The 19,160-nt window shown below is 40.3% G+C and overlaps 1 protein-coding gene across 1 annotated transcript in view; it reads right to left on the reverse strand.

Moving 5' to 3' along the window:
• The window catches only part of LOC139115763 (twitchin-like), a 92,371-nt gene extending 79,800 nt beyond the window's left edge, over positions 1–12,571 (reverse strand). Inside the window, 1 exon segment of the mRNA XM_070678097.1 lies at positions 12,441–12,571. The gene's annotated coding sequence lies outside the window, so the exon portion shown is untranslated.
• Between the last annotated feature and the right edge of the window lie 6,589 nt (positions 12,572–19,160).

Below are 19,160 nucleotides of genomic sequence, written 5' to 3' on the forward strand. Positions count from 1 at the left end.
TACATTCGAACTGATATATGTGTATTCATTTCCTACAAATAGCAAGTTAGTTTACTTTTGCATAGAAAAAAACATGGTTGGACTGCCAAGTAACATTTACTTTAACGTTTTGTGATAAGTATAGAAAATATAATTTTACATTAGTTTATTTCTGAGTAAACTTTTCTTCCTATACTTTAAAGTCAACAAAGAGTTTGATGGAATATTACTTAGAATGATGACGTGACAGGCGTTAAATACATTACCGCTGTCTCAGTGGCCATGTGCGCTGCAAATTTAAGCACCTTTCGTCTGTGGCATGCACAAGGCCCGGCCCGATGACAACTTTGAGAAGCAGGCATTTACTGATGGTCTGATAGCCTCGATAACCGGCTTCAGACACAACAGCTGTTTTTAGATTCTGATTCTGACCGGAGGCTACCCGTCTGCCGACAGATATTCAAGATGGCCGATTCCGGTGCCATCGTTGCTACGGGTAAGTTTCACCCTTTTCAAAGAGAGTGAATATGAATGTGTGGGTCTCGTATATGCCTGCCACTTAACATTAGGGAAGAACGGCTGTGACATAACGGCATGCAAGAAATAAATGAAAGATCCGTTGGTTATTTACGATTGCGTGAATATATTTAAATATGGATTTTTAAACACATTCTGCTTCTGATTGTGAGGCAACATTTCACTGCAGTCTTCAGATTTCTTTTATGTACAGTCAGTTTGATAATTTTATCCACGTATAGGGATGGACCAATCGATCTTCAGAGGGATCTCAAGATGGCCTCTGATTGGCATTTTTGCGCTTTCCAAATTTAGCATTTTCTGTCTTACATGGCATGCATATTTTCTCCCAATCTCCATTTTGCCGACCCTGATGTAAATATATTTATCAAAAATTCAGCAAGGCTCAATATTTCTAGCAATCTTACAGATCTTTTTTTTCAATTATTCCATCTTTTCCCTTTTACATCCTTTGACAGTGTTCGAAATTCCTTCCTCACTACATTATAAGCATAATATACCCTAAAGGTTGAAATGTTCCGACTTTTAGTGTGATATAAGTACAACTCTTGACACTATTTTCTATTTCTGTTCTATAAAACAAGCCTATTATATAAGTTGTTAATCTTCGTCTTCATCTGAGAGGGTTCCTCAGACAGTGTAGACCTGCTAGCCAAGTGTGGAGGGGCCCTGGCGAGGGCTTGTGCGGCTGCTGCCAGCACAGTGAAAGTGTTCAATGAGCAAAGGTATCTTTTGCCTTGCTATCTTATCGATCACAACGACCAATTATTTCCACATTTGTTGCTATTCAGTTTAACCCTTTGAGACGTTGGGGTCACAGCAGAGCGTGTCTGTCTGGTTGATGTGTTAGTGCGAGATCAAGGGGATATCAAAATACGGTAAATTTTTCAGCACCCCGGGTCAGAGGGCAAACGATCACCCAGCACGATGCAGACTAGAAAGATTTTCACTTGAAATTTACACTGATTTACTGTTGAGTAGGCCTACGAGAGATTCTCTTCTTCTTCATTTTTATCTAAGCCAGTTGACAGGGTCGGGCAGGTACCAGGACATTTTCTCGGGTCATTAAAATGTTTCAAAATATGAAAGCTCTTTCTCCAGATGTGTACTTTAAACTTTTTGATGTCTATATTTTACCTGTACTTAGCTACGGGTCAGAAGTTTGGGGCTTTCAACCATATGAACATCTTGAAAGAGTTCAATCATTATACTGTCGTCGATATTAAGGAGTTTCAAACAGCGCACCGACATGTGCTGTGTTGGGTGATTGCGGGCAGATTGCCGTTATTTTGTTACTATGTTAAAAGATGTGTAAAATTTTGGATACACTTATTGGAAATGCCAGAAACTCGCTTACCTGCTAAAGCATATAAAATGCTATTCAAAAGAGACGAATTGGGAAAGTATACGTGGGCTACTGATATGAAAAATCTTCTGTATCGATATGGTATGGGGCATGTATGGTTAAATCAAAGTGTTGGTAATACAGTTTTTCCTGTCAGAGTTTGTCAACAGAGTAAAAGATACAAAAAGGCAAGAATGGTGGTCAGATATAAGCACATGTGAGAAAACTAGTTATTATAGAAATTTTAAGACAGATGTAACGTTAGAACTGTATATTTCAAGTATAAATCTTTTTAAATATCGTCGAGCCTTGGCAAGATTTAGATGTGGAAACCACCCATTAGAAATAGAACTTGGACGTCATAGAGGTTTGGATAGAGAATTTAGGATCTGTCAATTATGTCACAAAGAAATAGAGGATGAATATCACTTATTATTTAAATGTAGTACATGGAACTATTTAAGGGAAAAATACCTTCCAAGTAATCTTTACAGGTCGCCATCATTGTTTACTTTCAATATACTTATGGAAACAAAAGACGAAAATCAAATAAGAAATCTAGCTCTATTTATCTATCACACTTTCAGAATTAAAGAGAAACTGTAATTATTGCTATTTTCCCTTCATTGCTGTAAATGTATTATTTCACGCCATACTTCTTTGTATTTCTGATAAAAATACTTGTCTCTGGAAGACACATAGATATTGTAAGCTCATATAAGGGCCGGAGGCCTACATTATGAAGGAATAAAGTAATCTGTAAAATGTTTCACATTTAACGGGGAAAAAACATTTTTCCGTGGCAAAAAAGGAACGAAGCTTGTTTCGTATTCAAAATGCGAAACTGTCGTGATATTGAGCAGACGACACTAAAATTCCCAGTGCGCGCCAAAAGTCTAACCTGACTCGAAAGCCGAAGCATCTAACTTTCGAACTTGGTATTACTCCTGCGGTGTTTTATATTAACTATATTTCAAGAAGTAGTTGTGAATTTCGAAATACGTCAAAAGGAAGGCTAAAGTATCAAGGCAGGATACCTGAAGTCTTCTTCGAAAATTCATATGTCCATGTTTTCGTACACAGTGACGGGTTCAGTGTTGTTCCTCGGGAAAAAAGATATCACAGCTGATTTCAATGATTTGAACGAGGGCACAGACAAATGAGACGCTACATGTAGGGGATTCTAGTTTCGCTCATTATACAAAACAAACAAAAATTTAGTGCACTAATGTACTACGCATAAATACAAAACCATAAATCAAAAGTTTTCATGGCAGCGGCATGTAGGCCTACAATGACATTTGTGATGCACTTCCTTGTTTCCGCATTTTTGCTGTTATTCTTCTCGGAGCTACTTTTCGCCGACAAACCCCTTTGCTATTTAAAAGGGACAACAGCTGTAACTTTTGACAGATTTTCAAAATTTATGTTCTATGAATTAAACAAGAGATATTTTACCTGTGTTTTTTCTTAATTATGTTGAAATACAGAATTTCGGTCTTACCAACACAGTAAATCGTGTACTCTAACCTAGACTGTAATTCAGTTATCAACAATAACATTGCTCATTTCACACTCACAGGCAGTGTTGACAAGTTTAATACGTAATAGTAAATATTTCGTCATGATTTTGGGGGTAGTGCAAGAAACTGTGTTTCACAAAGAGAATAAAACTTGTGAAAAACCTGTCAAACTTTACAGCAGGTGGCGTTTTCACTTTACTCGTTAGGGACAACCTGAAACATATTGCATGATATCTGTGGGAGATGTTACCCTAGGGGTGTAAGACTTCAATGGAAAGTCATTGACTCTGCGGACAATTCACGCATGCGCGGTTCTTGGGAATGTGCTCGTCGCACGCTTTTCATATCATCGGATCATTTGCGCAGGAAGTCATCAATTTTCAATTTTGAAACGTGGGCTGAATATACATATAAGTCACCGACTTCATGAAATAGTGAACAGTTATTACCCGAATCTCCTATAGAGCTGTCTCGAGAAGTGGAAAACGCACACACAAACAAAAATTGGCCACCGAATGAACTTTTCAGGGGGCACAGGAAGCGTGCACTTTTCCCGCGCGTGCAACAGAATTTTATTATCCACTGATTCACTTGTCAGTCATCCTTAAAATCTAGTTCAATGACTTTCAAGTCAATTTGCGGAATGGTTTCTATTAATTTTCGAGTGAACCTATAGACACGTCGATAACTGCTTGTATTTTCATTCCGTTGTCGAGCTGCAAAGGGTTATGGGACATTCACTCTGGCCTCGCAGGTGAGGATCCACTGCCCGCTGACTCTTAAACGAGCCTGTGCGCATGCCACTCGAGTTTTGCATCAGCGCGACTCGATATGATACATGTCTAAACAAACTGTCTGCAGCCCTATTCCAGTCATGATGAAGATAGGTCAACAGGCTACTTCTCTAAATAAAGCAAGCTGGCGTTTGCTAATTCGATCATAGGGGGTCCAATCTCCGATGATGACGATGATGATGATTAAATATTTAAAAATGAAGATAAATAAACATATATTTGGACTCAGTAAATTTGTTGTTATTGTTGTTGTTATTGTTGTTGTCGTTGTTGATACTATTTGCAGAAAAGAACAAAGTATGCGCTGCAAATTTCAACACAGCCTAACTATACATGTGCGTCGCAAATTCAATACAGCCTAACTATACATGTGCGTTGCAAATTCAATAGGCCTACAGCCTAACTATACATGTGCGTTGCTGCCTAACTATACATGTGCGTTGCAAATTCAATACAGCCTAACTATACATGTGCGTTGCTGCCTAACTATACATGTGCGTTGCAAATTCAATACAGCCTAACATTACCCAAGGGGTGTCACTTCATTGCCACACACTTTTTTTTCGATCGCCAAAAATGCACCTAGCATGCATCGAAATCGGTAAAATTCGACGTAGGGTCAAAGCACATTAGTCCTTCTCAATAATACTCCAACATTTTTACCTCTTACCGATGAAAAGTCGAGAAATCAGCAAGTTTTTCAGCGTATCTGGACGTCTCTTACATTTCAGATTTAAAAGGCAAGGCAGTGTATTGAGTCACGTGGGCGCTTTCAAATCGAACCAATAGCAGAGCTGAATGGACCAGCGTGAAAACCCGGAGGCAACGTAAGTTTCTCACATCTTTGGAAAGAACGATCTCTTGCTGCGGGTGAACTGGAACTGTTAAAGTTACCAGAATTTCGTATGCAGACGCACGCAGACAGTGTCACCCATAGTCTTCCAAAGACGTGAGAAACTTACGTTACTGCCGGGTTTTCACGCTGGGCCCATTCGTTCAGTACGGGCTCTGACCCTACATCGAATTTTACCGCTCTCGATGCTTGCTGGGTGCATTTTGGCGAGCTCTGCTATTGGTTCGATTTGAAAAGCGCCCACGTGACTCAATACACTGCCTCGCCTTTTAAATCTGAAATGTAAGAGACGTCCAGATACGCTGAAAAACTTGCTGATTTCTCGACTTTTCATCGGTAAGAGGTAAAAATGTTGGAGTATTATTGAGAAGGACTAATGTGCTTTGACCCTACGTCGAATTTTACGATTTCGATGCATGCTAGGTGCATTTTTGGCGATCGAAAAAAGTGTGTGGCAATGAAGTGACACCCCTTGGGTAATGTTAGGCTGTATTGAATTTGCAACGCACATGTATAGTTAGGCAGCAACGCACATGTATAGTTAGGCTGTATTGAATTTGCAACGCACATGTATAGTTAGGCAGCAACGCACATGTATAGTTAGGCTGTGTAGGCCTATTGAATTTGCAACGCACATGTATAGTTAGGCTGTATTGAATTTGCGACGCACATGTATAGTTAGGCTGTGTTGAAATTTGCAGCGCATACTTTGTTCTTTCTGCAAATAGTATCAACAACGACAACAACAATAACAACAACAATAACAACAAATTTACTGAGTCCAAATATATGTTTATTTATCTTCATTTTTAAATATTTAATCATCATCATCGTCATCATCGGAGATTGGACCCCCTATGATTCGATAATATACAAGTTAATGATCTTGACATCGATATCGAAGTTGAAGGACTGCTCGTTGACTTCTACCAGTTGCATAATCATCCAGAGAATGTTCTGTGCGCGAGTAAGTCTAAAGGCACATATTGATGCACAATGTTAAGGTAGTTCGCGCCTCGAAATTGAAAGACTTAAACTGTTGCTCAAACTTTCCTGAAGAAATCTTTCAACCATTCTCTTTCAAAATCAAGAATAAAAATGGGGGTCATGGTGTAAATTTTAGTACAAGAGAAACAAATTACTCAAGATTTACCGTTATTCATGTTATTTAAATTTCAAAATGGCCGCCATCTACTCTATGGAGAAAAAGAAAAATTTTCGAATTTCGGAAAACTAAGCCGGTGAAAAGTTTTCTTACACCAAGAGCTTTAAAATGAGCCCTCACAAGTGGTGTATCAGAAAATAATTGTAAAAGTTTGAGAGTCCGAATATCTGTCCCCAGAGAGCATTGAAAAAGAAATTGACAAAGAATTGCACACATAAGAGTAACCTATAGCATAGCAGTCCGGGTCAGCTCCAAAATTGGAGACGCTATACCATAATATTTTCCCCTCTCATTAGCCAATCAGCGGCCAGCGCGCCATCAGTAAAATTGTATTTCCTGGCAACCTCCACATGCGTCCTTCGTTACGTACGCCATACTGTGTCGAACTCCCCGCGCCGTATTCTGTCATAATGTCGAACAGTTGTGTGGCCACTCTGTCAAAACACAATTTCAAAATCGCGTACCAGTTTTATTCTGGCTAAGACAACCAAACCCCATATATCGCTGTGATTCCTAGACTCTGGCTTGAAGTCCTGCGAAATATAAATCGTGTACCTACACAAATCGTTCAGAATACCCCATTTGTATCGGAGATGGCAGCGATACAATTCAACCGTATGGGGAACAGTTGTGTGGCCACTCTGTCAACACATTTTCAAAATCGCGTACCATTTTTAGTCTGCGTTTGACAACTACAAAACAGGTATCGTTTTAAAGCTCTGACATTGCTCTTCTTTCTTGCAAAATGTTATACGCGTACCTACACAAATAACCTTTATAACAGTATTTCTAATAGAGATGGCGAACATCCACAAAATGATTCTCGGTACATGAGCGAAATCGATAAACTGGGGTAGAAATGAATCGTCAATATTTCGAATATTTGTTCACTAATCGGACTCCTCGTTGGACATGGCCTTCTGCAGAACACGTGGATTATGTTGACTGTCGAAATTCGTCGAAATTCACAAGACAGGGGCTTAATAAGCGGCCCAAATCTGCCGATCACACTTGGTGGGTAATTTGTGACCCAGCGTGACCTGTACTTTATTAATGATGTAATCTGGTCGATGATTGGCTGAATGCCGGAATTCATTATCATAATGAGTCTCCAATTTTGGAGCTGACCCGGACTGTACAGCAACAAGCGTTGTACGTTATGAGTGTCCTATTTTGAGAACACGTCTATTGTTTATTGATCTTATGCAGTTCTGCATCCAATTTAATTAATCGATTGTTCTGAAGATCAATGAAAGTTACGATTTATTATCAGCGCGCCAATTTAAAATGAATATAGTAGGGTTATGACCTCCAACACGAGGGCACAGTTCACAGCACAGCGGAAGGCTACATCATTTTTTATAAATTTTACTCATGATTGGAAACCGACAGGTGGCGCCGCTTCACTGCCGCTTGCAAAATAGATTCCATCGTCGGAGTATTGAATAACTCCAAACGACATTCATAGGAAATGCCGGGTCTCTTTTAATCTCTGAATTTTCTGCTTCGTTTAATATTAGAATGTTTACTTCGTCACGGCGTCTTGTTTTGAATGGCGCATGCTCCATCCCCGTCAAAGGTTGGGAGTAAAAGAAGTGCCCAAACCTGTGCGACAGAAAAACAAACCGTTGAACGAAGAGAAGCGGCACTACTTGAGTGGAAATTGTAAACAACAAACTATCCACCTAAGCCGTGAACCGAAATTTAATGTGACAAAAGCCCTTGAATTGAAGAATGTGAAACGTTCGAGGTGTTAAGGCAGCGAGTATGCACTTTGTTTGTTGATACTGGTGGGTCGGGTACCGGATCACCTGCTTACAAAGTACGATCAGTTATTATCGCACAACCAAAAGCCTCAATGGGGCCTGCCCATGTATATTTAACGCATAGCTTCCACGAGCAATTTGATTATTTTACAACATTTGTTTGACTAACGGAGGGGAAAGATTACCGTAAACTATATAATTGCATAGCTTCCCATCGATATTTTTCACACTTCGTATCCAAAGGGAAGAATATTTCCATGTTTATCATGATTTCTTTATTGGACTGACATTCGCTTACGTGTTGTATTAGACTTAGTGCCCTGATCAGGATTTTCAACCACGTTTGCACGCGCCTCGGTTCGAAGCTTCTATACAATATTGTGCTTGTTTTGATTTACATGTAAAACAAAGAACATTCCGTCGTATCGGTGTTATGCGATTCAGCATACCGCAACCATGGCGCTCCATGCCTCAACATAGTGACCTGGGTCCTCAATAAAACTGTTCGTGAATTTTTGTCAAAACGACGGACATTACAAAAGTGTGGGTGATACGAAGCGGTTGAAATAGCTTTTGTTTTAAGAAATTCCGTAAAGAGCATATTTATTTCAACTGGGTCACCGCATAACAAAAGGCTAGCTCCCTTGAAGAGATATTTTACACTGTTTAGTATTTGCATAGCAATCGAATTTCGCATGACAATCGAATGTCCCGCGAGAACTTAATTATAACTTCGCTTGTTTTGTTTGCTCTTCATCGATTAAAATATTACCGTGTAATAAATGTCATTGTCCTAACACTGGAAACAGTGCCAATATAAATACATACGCTCATTTATATAATTGGACAATAAATTGTTAGCGTGTGACATCATGGAGTTGGGAACATGGGGAAGGGTGAGCTGTCCTTTCTACTTACTGCTACAGATAAACTTCTTTGGACTGTACATGAAAGCAAGCTAATGTGCGCATGTCAGTAATGTTGGCACTGAAGTGATCCAAACCGCATATGTTTTATACTTCAAAATCTGTAATTTCAATGATACGAGTGAGACCCTTGTTCTTATCGTTTTCGCACTCAAGAACGATACATTGCTAATACTGTCTTGCTCTTCACAACAACGGCACGTAACACATGCTGTACGACGCTAACCTTTTTGCAATGTACGCAGAAAGTTCCGTCATGCTGTATATTTGTTTTCTACTCGTTGTGGCAGCCATTTTGAGAGACGTACCCAAAATGTACTCTGGACGACGAAAGGGAACGCCATGGGGACAAAACTCAATAATATACATTATACAACAATCAGCGCTTTTCCTAATTACTTGAACACTCTCAAGTAGTCACTTCTCATAACATTCCCATAACATATTTCTATTTCAGATAAAAAAAAACATTTAAAATTCGAAATTCTCTTTTTTGCGGAAGAAGTGTCGATTAACTGAGGACATAAGAACAAATACACTCCCCCCTCAATTTGTTGCATATTATCATGGCCGAATTGCTCATGATTTTTCTAGAACGCCCGGTTGTTAAGTTTTCCACACGATAAGTTCCAAAATATTCGAAGCATGCAAAACTGGAAACCGCAGTCTTGTTGTAACATCGATATATCTGATAGTAGATGGCATACCGTCTGAAGGCAGGGCTGACACAGAAACTGCTCTAGAACTGTATCTGTTGTATCTACTCGACCGTGGGTGTTCATGTGCTCGGCGGTTGGAGACAACACGAACATGAATCAGCACCCGAGGAGGAAAAACAACCCGATGTTTACGGCCAGTATGGCTTATACCGCACGAACAGACAGAAGTGATGGCTTCTCGAATACCGTTGCCACGACGACGGAAAGTTTTCAGGGTTTTTTTTCTGGAATGTCCCCAGACATGCCACGATTTTATTTTCTCCGGTCTGATTTTAACTCGACGTTTATAGCAACCACAAGGCAAGTCGCCCAGACATGACAGGAAAACACCCTGCCTTCGGCCCCTTGACTCATCGGACTCGAATTCAATGAATGCATCCTCACACTTTAGACAGATACCGTGAAATATTTAAGACAGGGTGAATCGCATCACTGATGTGACTGCGGATGACAAAGAGATGTAAAAATGTTTAAATTACTACAAGAATCCCTTTTGAAATGGTTTCAGCATTGGTGTCTGGGCATTGCGATATTTCAAAAGCTGTCATCAAATTACGCATATGTACAGCTGATATTTCCTTTAAATAAACATTTAAATAAGGCCTTATGACCTTCGTAAAACAAGGTTCGATCGCCAATGGAAAGGGATGTTTCTTTATCTGGACCAGGTGGGTAGATACTTTAAAGGCGGGTTACCCCCTAAACAGTTACCATACGGAAGTTTGTCACCACCATTCGCCATATTGAATTAGGGTTCGGGATAGAGGGAATTTAAAATTCCCCTGTGCTGTCTATAGTTTGGATAGATGTCCGGTGGGTGATTTACTGTCCAAGAATCCAGACGCGCGATGGAGATTGATCTTTCTATATGGTGCGCTTTTCTCCAGGTTAACTTTTCAATCGGGGCCCAGGGGTAATAATTACTACACAACGAGAACTTTCTTTATGAATTTGATAAATCACAACTGCACAGTCTATGAGGAAGGGTGAAATTACGTTCCCCTGTAGTTGAAGCTGCTCTTGCTAGCAGCATACTTCGCTTCGACGCTTAATGTTTGAAAGGCTAGGCGCGCTTTGTGTCATTTGTACAAGAAACCTAGTCAAGTTGCGTGAAACGGCTTTTCTACGCGACCATGACAAGTTCAGAATAGGTCATGTGCCAAACAAGCAATAAAACAACAGCAATATAAATCTTGTAAACCAAAACAAAAAACTATTGGAGCTACAAATGTAAGGCGCAGTTTAATTCAACATGTACGGTCTTTGGCAGATTGCGCTTTTTATGTCGATTTTGAATATGTAAATAATCATGTTATTCCACCGATGAAAACATCTTTGGGGACCCTCAAGGCATAAACAAACTTGACATTATCATGGCAGGCTCTGTTTGAGTTATTGATGGAAGCAGAGCAGCATATCAGCGTCATCTGGATTCGATTCTTCAGATCTTGGCGGAGTGAAGAGCAGGATATTCAAGTTTTCACTAGCCAAGGCAGAACTGGGTAGCTCAATATGTACAAAACTGTAAGTAATATCGGATGTACCACAGCGAGCCATAGCAGTTGAGTGCTGCTATCTAAAGGATGGCCATTATGCGATAACATGGCAATAAGATGAGGATTTCAGCACGTTTTAGAGCTGGAAAATCATTTTCACTAGTGGAAATAGAGGATTGCAAAAACGCACACGGGCTGCAGCTGGGCATGAACGAAAGGCTGCCATTTTTTTTATCACCGTCTCGGGTCCTGAGTCAAATGGCATCGCTATGTCAAGGGGAAATATCAAACAAACTTGATACTAAGCACATTGTAAATGAGGCCGTGCTCAGAGGTTGAATTCCTGTCCGAGAAGTCGACGTCCGCGAGATGCGATGTTTGTGTCAAACTGCAAGATGAGCTAGAACGCTACCGTGACGGTGAGCACCGTCCAACCCAGTTTTCGCCCGTGCATAAATATTGGCTTCATGGAAGCGACGCGGATCGATTTCAGAAGAGAATAAACTACCCCGGCTTATCGGTCTGTTCACCACTTTGAAAACAGATCACCACTTGTCGCCCTCAACTGAAGGGCCTACAGTCATTCATCACGTCCATTTATTTGCTTGGAAGTGAAAGTCGCAGACACATGACACATATCCCCCAAGTATTTTTGTTCAACTCGAAGTCTCTTGAAAGGAACAGGAATGCCAACGATACCATATCGACCTCGAATGTGGCTGGTTTCAAACCGACGAAAATAGATCGCTGGCCGGCATGCGCATAAAATTCTTGCCATAGTTTCATGTATTGCTGTCTTCTCGCAACCTTGTGCCATGTTCAGTGCGGTGCATATTTATCGAAACCTTTTTTTGTCCGCAATGCTCTGTTTTGAACATTAGCGAGCTTAACAGTCTCCATGGAAACACGATTGTTTATATTTTGGTTCCTGGGGTGTGATCAACAGACGGACGACGACTGTTGTCGATTTTTAAGCTAAAAATATTAACTCAAGGTTACCGCTTGATAAGTTATAAATCTACGTTTCAAGTACAATGCAAGGAGCACCCCTTTTTTTGGGTATCAAATTGTTCACATATTGTGAAAATCGTCAAGCGAAAAATATTAACTGTGAGTATCATTTCAAAATAATTCTTAACATTGCATACAATATTGGTATCGAAGAACGTTGGTGAATGCCTGTGTGCAAACGCCCTCTCTACGCGCCGGTCTTGTCATTTCAGTTAATGTTTTCTTCTCGGAGATCAGTTTTAACTTTTGCAAGGTAGTATTATTTCAGAGTGCCCAGTACAGACTATCGCTAGCAGCAAAATTCGAAGCTATATAGGAGTACTTACCACTCGGGTTAAGCGGTACACATCTACAGCGGTTGCGGGCTGAACCCCATCCAACGGAGAAAACACTCGCTTAGAAGTATGCCTCAAATGCCAAGGAAATTTAACACCGAACCACACACTTTGGCCTTCTCCAAATATGGTGCGCCGAGCTCTTACGCTGCCCGCAGACGACCGGAGGACCCCCCGCGTTGCCGGCTAAATTTGGACAGCTTGCGAAGCTGATGAGCTGTGACGAGTCGCAGGGTCTACCGAAGGGGTGAAGGTGAACGTCTCGTGGTTCGCTTTCTTTTTTTTCTGGGACAACTAATGCAAATACCAAAATCCCGTGTACTGGGTAGCCAGGCCAGTTCTTGAGCCGCTGAGCTGTCGGTGACTGAAAACCAATTCACTTCACCAGACAGAAGATGTTTTTGTACATCGTTCAAACGTCACCGATCGTTTCTCGCAAAGTGATTGGCTGACCGACGAGGGCTATCAACCACTAAAATGAAGTGACTCCAGCGTCGGCACCGCGTTCAACTGTTGGACATATACTCGACACGTGCCTTCGACACCAATACTGGTACGGCAGATGCAAATACACTCGACCCATCATGATACGAGATTGCCTGGATGAAAACTGACCGATGATGTCAGGAGGAAGCAGTCTCCACGGCAACGAGGTGCCAGAGACGTGATCTTTCATTCATATTTGCAAGTCACTTGGACAGTTTTTATGATGTTGTAAAGATTACGAGCACTGTTTGGTTGCTACATTAATATACTTCATTTTATTTTGACTTTCTTTGGAATCAATCGATAATATATTAAAGTCGCAGCATTGTAAAATTATTGTTTTACCACAAATAATTCCCTGCAGAAGTTAAAGTTCATTAGCTATGTTGCAATTTCTCTTGTCCGCAATGTTAATGTTTAATATGAAAGCAATAAAGTACGCTACAGACACTGTCGCTTTGTTCGTAGACGGGCATTCAATGGTTACGTGACTCGGAGCTACAGTATGATGACCTTCCAAATATAAAGATCAATATTAAATATCAAGGACAACGTGCGGTGCTTACAGCAGGTGCCATCGAAAGATGGTCACTGTTTGACTCTAAAAATTTTAGGGCTTTATATTTTCGGTTCCGCTACAGCCTTGTGTGGTTCAGGCCTACATGCCACCCTTGCTCCATAAAAAATATCTGAACTATGAACGCCACCATCGACAATATTCACTGTTTACGAGATGAATCATCGCGCGATGTATGTGTCCGAATATTCCAAATTATGACCCTGAAAGTTATTGAGAAGACACGAGTGACTTGAATTCCAAAAGCTGTGTCTGCTCATTCTCGCGAACCAGGACTTTATTTCCGCTCCACGAACCTACGCAAAAAATCTTTATAATGTGTTGCTGTTGCCGTAAAGAGGCCTGTAGATTTACGACAATGTCTCTGATCAGATGTCGAATTGGTCATAATGCGATGGATTCCACATTGTTGATTGTCAGCCTTGGACTTTTATTTATTTTCAAAAGGACAGATGTGCGCGAGTGTGGCTTAATTATTTGCACCGAAAAGAACACAGTTTGCAAAAATTATTGAAACAAAAGATTCAAGTTTGCACAAGTTGAAGGTCATGGGATGTTGAGGGGTTCTGCAATAGCTTATTAGTTTAGACCACATTAACGAAAGAAAAGCGCTGTTGAACGGTAATTTTATACTAAATTGAAAAGAAAGGGCAATACCTATAATTTTTTCGATTGATATGTAAGGTATATATGGATTTTAAGATATTCCCCTCAACAATTATGTGAAATGTAACGTATTTGCCCTGTACACACAACGCGTTGTTTTATAGAATATGCAATGCTATTATTGGCAAACGAATTCTTGTCCGGACAAAATTCAGTTGTCAAGGGCAGTCTGTGTGTGATGCCCGATATGATTACATTAGACCTGACAAACACACAGGCTGGTGTTGACAAGTTGAAAACGAGGATAGTTATTTTACAAAACAACAAAAATAATGGAATATACATCACATATCACAGTTGATGTAACTTCACCACATTTCATCTGAGTTAACAAACTCCTGGCCTGGGGACAGATATTCAGACTCTCAACTTTTTACAATATTTTCCTGGTCTACTGCTTGTGGAGTTGCATTTTAAAATTCTCAGAATAAGAACATTTTTCTTAGTCTTGGGTTTTCGAACATCAAAAATTTTATTTTTTCCCCATAGAGTTAACACAGAGAGATAGCGGCCATTTTGAATTTCAAATATCGGTGAATGTTTGGTAATTTGTTCCTCTAGTACCAAAGTCTGCACGGTGGCCCATGATTTTATTCTTGTACCGGAAGAAGAATGAGTGAAATTTGAAATGAGGAAAGTTTGAGCAAAAATTAATTCTTTCACTTTCGAGGCGCACACTACCTTAAAGACGTAACATTCCATCTGTGATGTGATGCATCAGTACCGATCATCTCTGACACTGCATATCAAGCGGAAAAAGCTTGTAATTTTCAAGGTGTACAAGTTACTTCGATACGTGTGAATGTACCCACAGTTCATAATACATGGTATTGCCTTCCCTTCGAATGTTCGAGCCACGCCGTGCGTACATTATTTCTCGTCCAGGCATGCTTGACCCTTATGCTCCGTTTATAACCCATCAATCTAACGACGCAATTAAAGTGAATAACCTTCGTCTCGAGACGAGGTATATTTAACCACGTTAGAAGTTGATGTATGAGATATTTGTCTGGGCTGTTATTAAGTTGCAGTCAGTAAAAGTTGAAATCGCATTATTTTCCAGATGGAAGAAATGAGAGAAGTTTTATTTTTTCTCACTCTCAGTAGTCCACTACGCGAATGCATTCGAGGCATGCGGGACGTACATGCCCTTTCTTCAACTTAGCATGGACGACGTTACCTTAATGACCGGTACCTCATTATCATGTTCCTCCGGAAGCGAGATTAATTATAATTTCTGTATATAAAGCAAGAAATGCGATGGGCGATTTCAACTTGGAAAACGCAAAACAAATATGATTATGCCAGTCATAATACCAGTACACAACACAATTTGATGACTCGTAAAAGCATAGTGTTTTCTCTCCATTGGACAGAGAACCATGATATTTCTCACGGTGCGATGGTAGATAATTCTCGCGAGAGTCATTCCCGCTAGGTCATCAAAGAGATGTCATCAAAACAAAAGAGACCCAAAGGACAACAGTTTTCCTGTGAATTATGTTATCGTTCATTCAGAAGAAATAGCGTAGCTTGGTTTTTGTGAAGGCCCTCCCCTGAACTCTTCCTTTTCCCTGCTTTCTCGTCCCTGTTGTTCAGGTATCCCATCCCCGATCATCGATATAGCTTCTGTTTTACAGTGATCAATTGACCCTTGACCTCCAATACGGATATGACCAACATGCTTTCCCTTTTTTCAATGGGCAAAATAGTTATCATGCCATTGAATTTGATTTTTTTTTACCAACTATAAGCAACTTAAAGATACATGAAAATGTAAAAAGGATGTTTTCTAGCAGTGCATGGTGTAACCCTAGAAACACTCGGACGATTTGACAGTCGGCTTCTGGCTTAGTACCTGTACATCTCGGACTGTCGTACTGTTTGTTCCCTTATTACCCTCATCTGAACTTTGACCTATGCCTTAGAAATTCTACAAAATGAGCATGCGTGACAATATAGCTCGTCGTATAGTGATCCTTTTTTTCAGAATAGAGGTATCCCGTCACGTACTAAAACAATTAGGCATCCATGGCAGATCTGCGATACTTGGAAAGAATCTTACATCAGACCTTGCGTCAGGTGATGGAATAACCCTCAATACGAGCAACCAAGTGTGTACATTTACATGTATGAAGTCCATGCTGTTGTGTACAATTCATTGTAAGCTTAGGGACCGTTCAGTTTTTACGACCGGGGGCGGCAAAATCCTGGGGGGGGGGGTCATCCTAATTTTGGAATCCGCGAAGGGGGTTATCGCTTTTTCAATGGTAGGAAAGGGGGTCATCACATTTTCAAAAACATAATACCAACAATAATGTTCACTTTATGCCATGGCCATGATCGACCCTCTTTACCGGCGGGCCACCTTTGGTGGCCCACTAAAATAAAGTTGACTTTACGTAATGGTCCATGACCCTCTTAACCGGAGGGCTGCCTTTGGCGAACCACTCCAATAAACTGAAAGTTTACTTTATACAATGTCCATGGACATAAGTTGTCTATGGAAATGAAGTTAAAAATTGCCTTACAGTCGTCCTAACTAACAGACTTTTGCATGGATATGGCTGAGAACTTTGTGCACTGGCATCTCAGCTGCTACACGAATAAAGTGCACCGTGTACTGGAGTTCAAATCCAAACCGTGTGGGTAAATTTGACATTTGGGTTTTTGTTATTTTTCAGCGGGGACCATCAAATTTTTTCGTCCGACAAAGGTGGGGGGTCATCTTTTTTTCACGAAAAAATGCAGGGGGGTCTATATTTTTTTGAACACCGGCGACAAGATTTTGCTGCCCCCCCCCCTGCCGTAAAAACTGAATGGTCCCTTATACTCCGCGATCGCGCTTCTCAAAGAAACACAATATTTCTAAAACGGTCTCTTTGAATTGTTTTCCAAATGCAACATGTCTTTCCAATGTCTACTGATAGATAGTAACTGATGGCTCAAGGAAGAACAGATTGAGACAGCTAATGTCACTTGTGACGTCACAGACGACACCGCATTACCTCGCTGGACACCGCCACATCGAAGTCGCGATAACGCAATAGCTTGAGTTTTGGGATCGATCAAAACAGTTTTATTCGACGTAAACAGTATACACATATTGACTGGCCATTAGGGCAACAGCATACGTCTGTACCCCGAGGTGACTCACAGGCCCGAGGGGTTAAAGACGTATGCTGTTGCCCTCATGCCAGTCAATATGTGTTTTGTAACACACCTCATCCGTAGCCATGCATAAGAACGTACTATACACAAAACTTGTCGCATGTAGGCCTATGATGTAATATGTTGGAGTCGTTCAGTAAGAAAATTTTTTTCCCAAAAGGATCGCAATACTTCTGCAAAACGTTCAATGCACCTTTGATTATAGTTTTTGTCCGTATCGAGTCCTTGTGGGAAACCAAAGCATTCGATTCTTCTTCAGAAAGTAGGATAAACCAAGAAATTTCTCGACTATCGTTTCGATCAGCCGCAGACGACATCTTTGTTTACATTCCGGTCCGCGTTCGCGTCAATGTCGTTCTTGACGTCAGCGGGCATCATTTTTCGGAACTGATGCCTGGCAGGCAACAGTTCAAACATATGATGCCTGATGACGCCGTTTACGTGGATCAGCACAAAAAGAACGCATCTCACATGACTATCAATTGACGAATTAGAATACAGACTGCGGATGAGGTGTGTTACAATCTTGTTTATTTTCACAAGGAATCAAAATTCGGAAGAAAACTCCGACCAATGTATACATTGACTTTGTAAAAAAGGTAATATGTTAAGGGTGTTTAGGAACCACTATTGAAATGTTTTCTTTTCTGTTCTACGTAAACAGGAGAAAGAACAGTTCTTACTTTTATGTTTATTGATTCAGTTCTACAAAAATGTGTATTTAGGTTTAAATTGCATGCATTTCTCTTTAAATTACAATTTGGTATTTGGGGTCGCTTAACCCCCGCCCGATGAGTAGCTTAGGTCGTAATTTAAATGTCCCTACGCTGCATGATGGTAGTTTTGTAACTTTCGATTTCGTAATTGTTTTTGTTTTGCAAGGAATAATTTTCCTCCGTAGAGTATATTGAAATACAAAGTATAAGGGATGAACCATTAGATCTTGGGAGGGGTGGTTATAATCAGATTGCGAATTTTTCTTTCAAGTTCGATTCGAACGTAATAAAATTTCGCTCTTATATTACTATTGCTATTTGTTATCAGTACTCTCTTCGGACATTACTTTTTCAATTCAACAGTTGAACCATAACTACACTACAAACTCTTTTACAGCCATTAAGCCCTATCTGTATCGCAGTATTTGTAATCACAGACCTAATTAACGGGACTCTGTCTTCTTCCAGGACTTGTAATCAAAGTACCCATTATCAAGTGGGGACTGTGTCATCAACGATGACTTGTTCTAAGTAAACTGTCAGATTGATATTTTTTTAAGTTTGACTAAAATTGTTAAAAGGACTTTTTCATTCATTACATCCATATAAATAAATAAAGATTGTACACCATAACCCAACATACATATGGCTAAGTGCAGTGCTAAACGTTGCAGATATGGCTAAGTGCAGTGCTAAACGTTGCAGATCATCTTGCAGTCTGTTATAAAAACACTCGGTGTCAGCTTAGCATTCATTTGGTTATAATATATAGTACAGCATTTATTGTTAACACAACGAACACTATAGGCCTACACGCTCAAAATATGCCCCAAAACCAAAACTCATGGCGTCCAGAACTCTGGTAGATGCTTGGTCAATTTAATTATGACAGCACATACCGGATCGCACACTCTGTAGAGTCAGTCAATAGTGACTAACTCTCTCAATAACAAATCTGGTTTCTCCTCTTCGAGTGAAGATGACTATTACAAAACCAAATGGAGGAGATACAGAACAACAGAGCAGTGTTCTCCCAAGAAAATTTAAACAAGAGAGTGAAGAGGTGGTGCTTCGCACAACAATGTGAAAGGGGGG

This window comes from Ptychodera flava, chromosome 17 (assembly GCF_041260155.1).
Source record: "Ptychodera flava strain L36383 chromosome 17, AS_Pfla_20210202, whole genome shotgun sequence".
NCBI lineage: Eukaryota > Metazoa > Hemichordata > Enteropneusta > Ptychoderidae > Ptychodera > Ptychodera flava.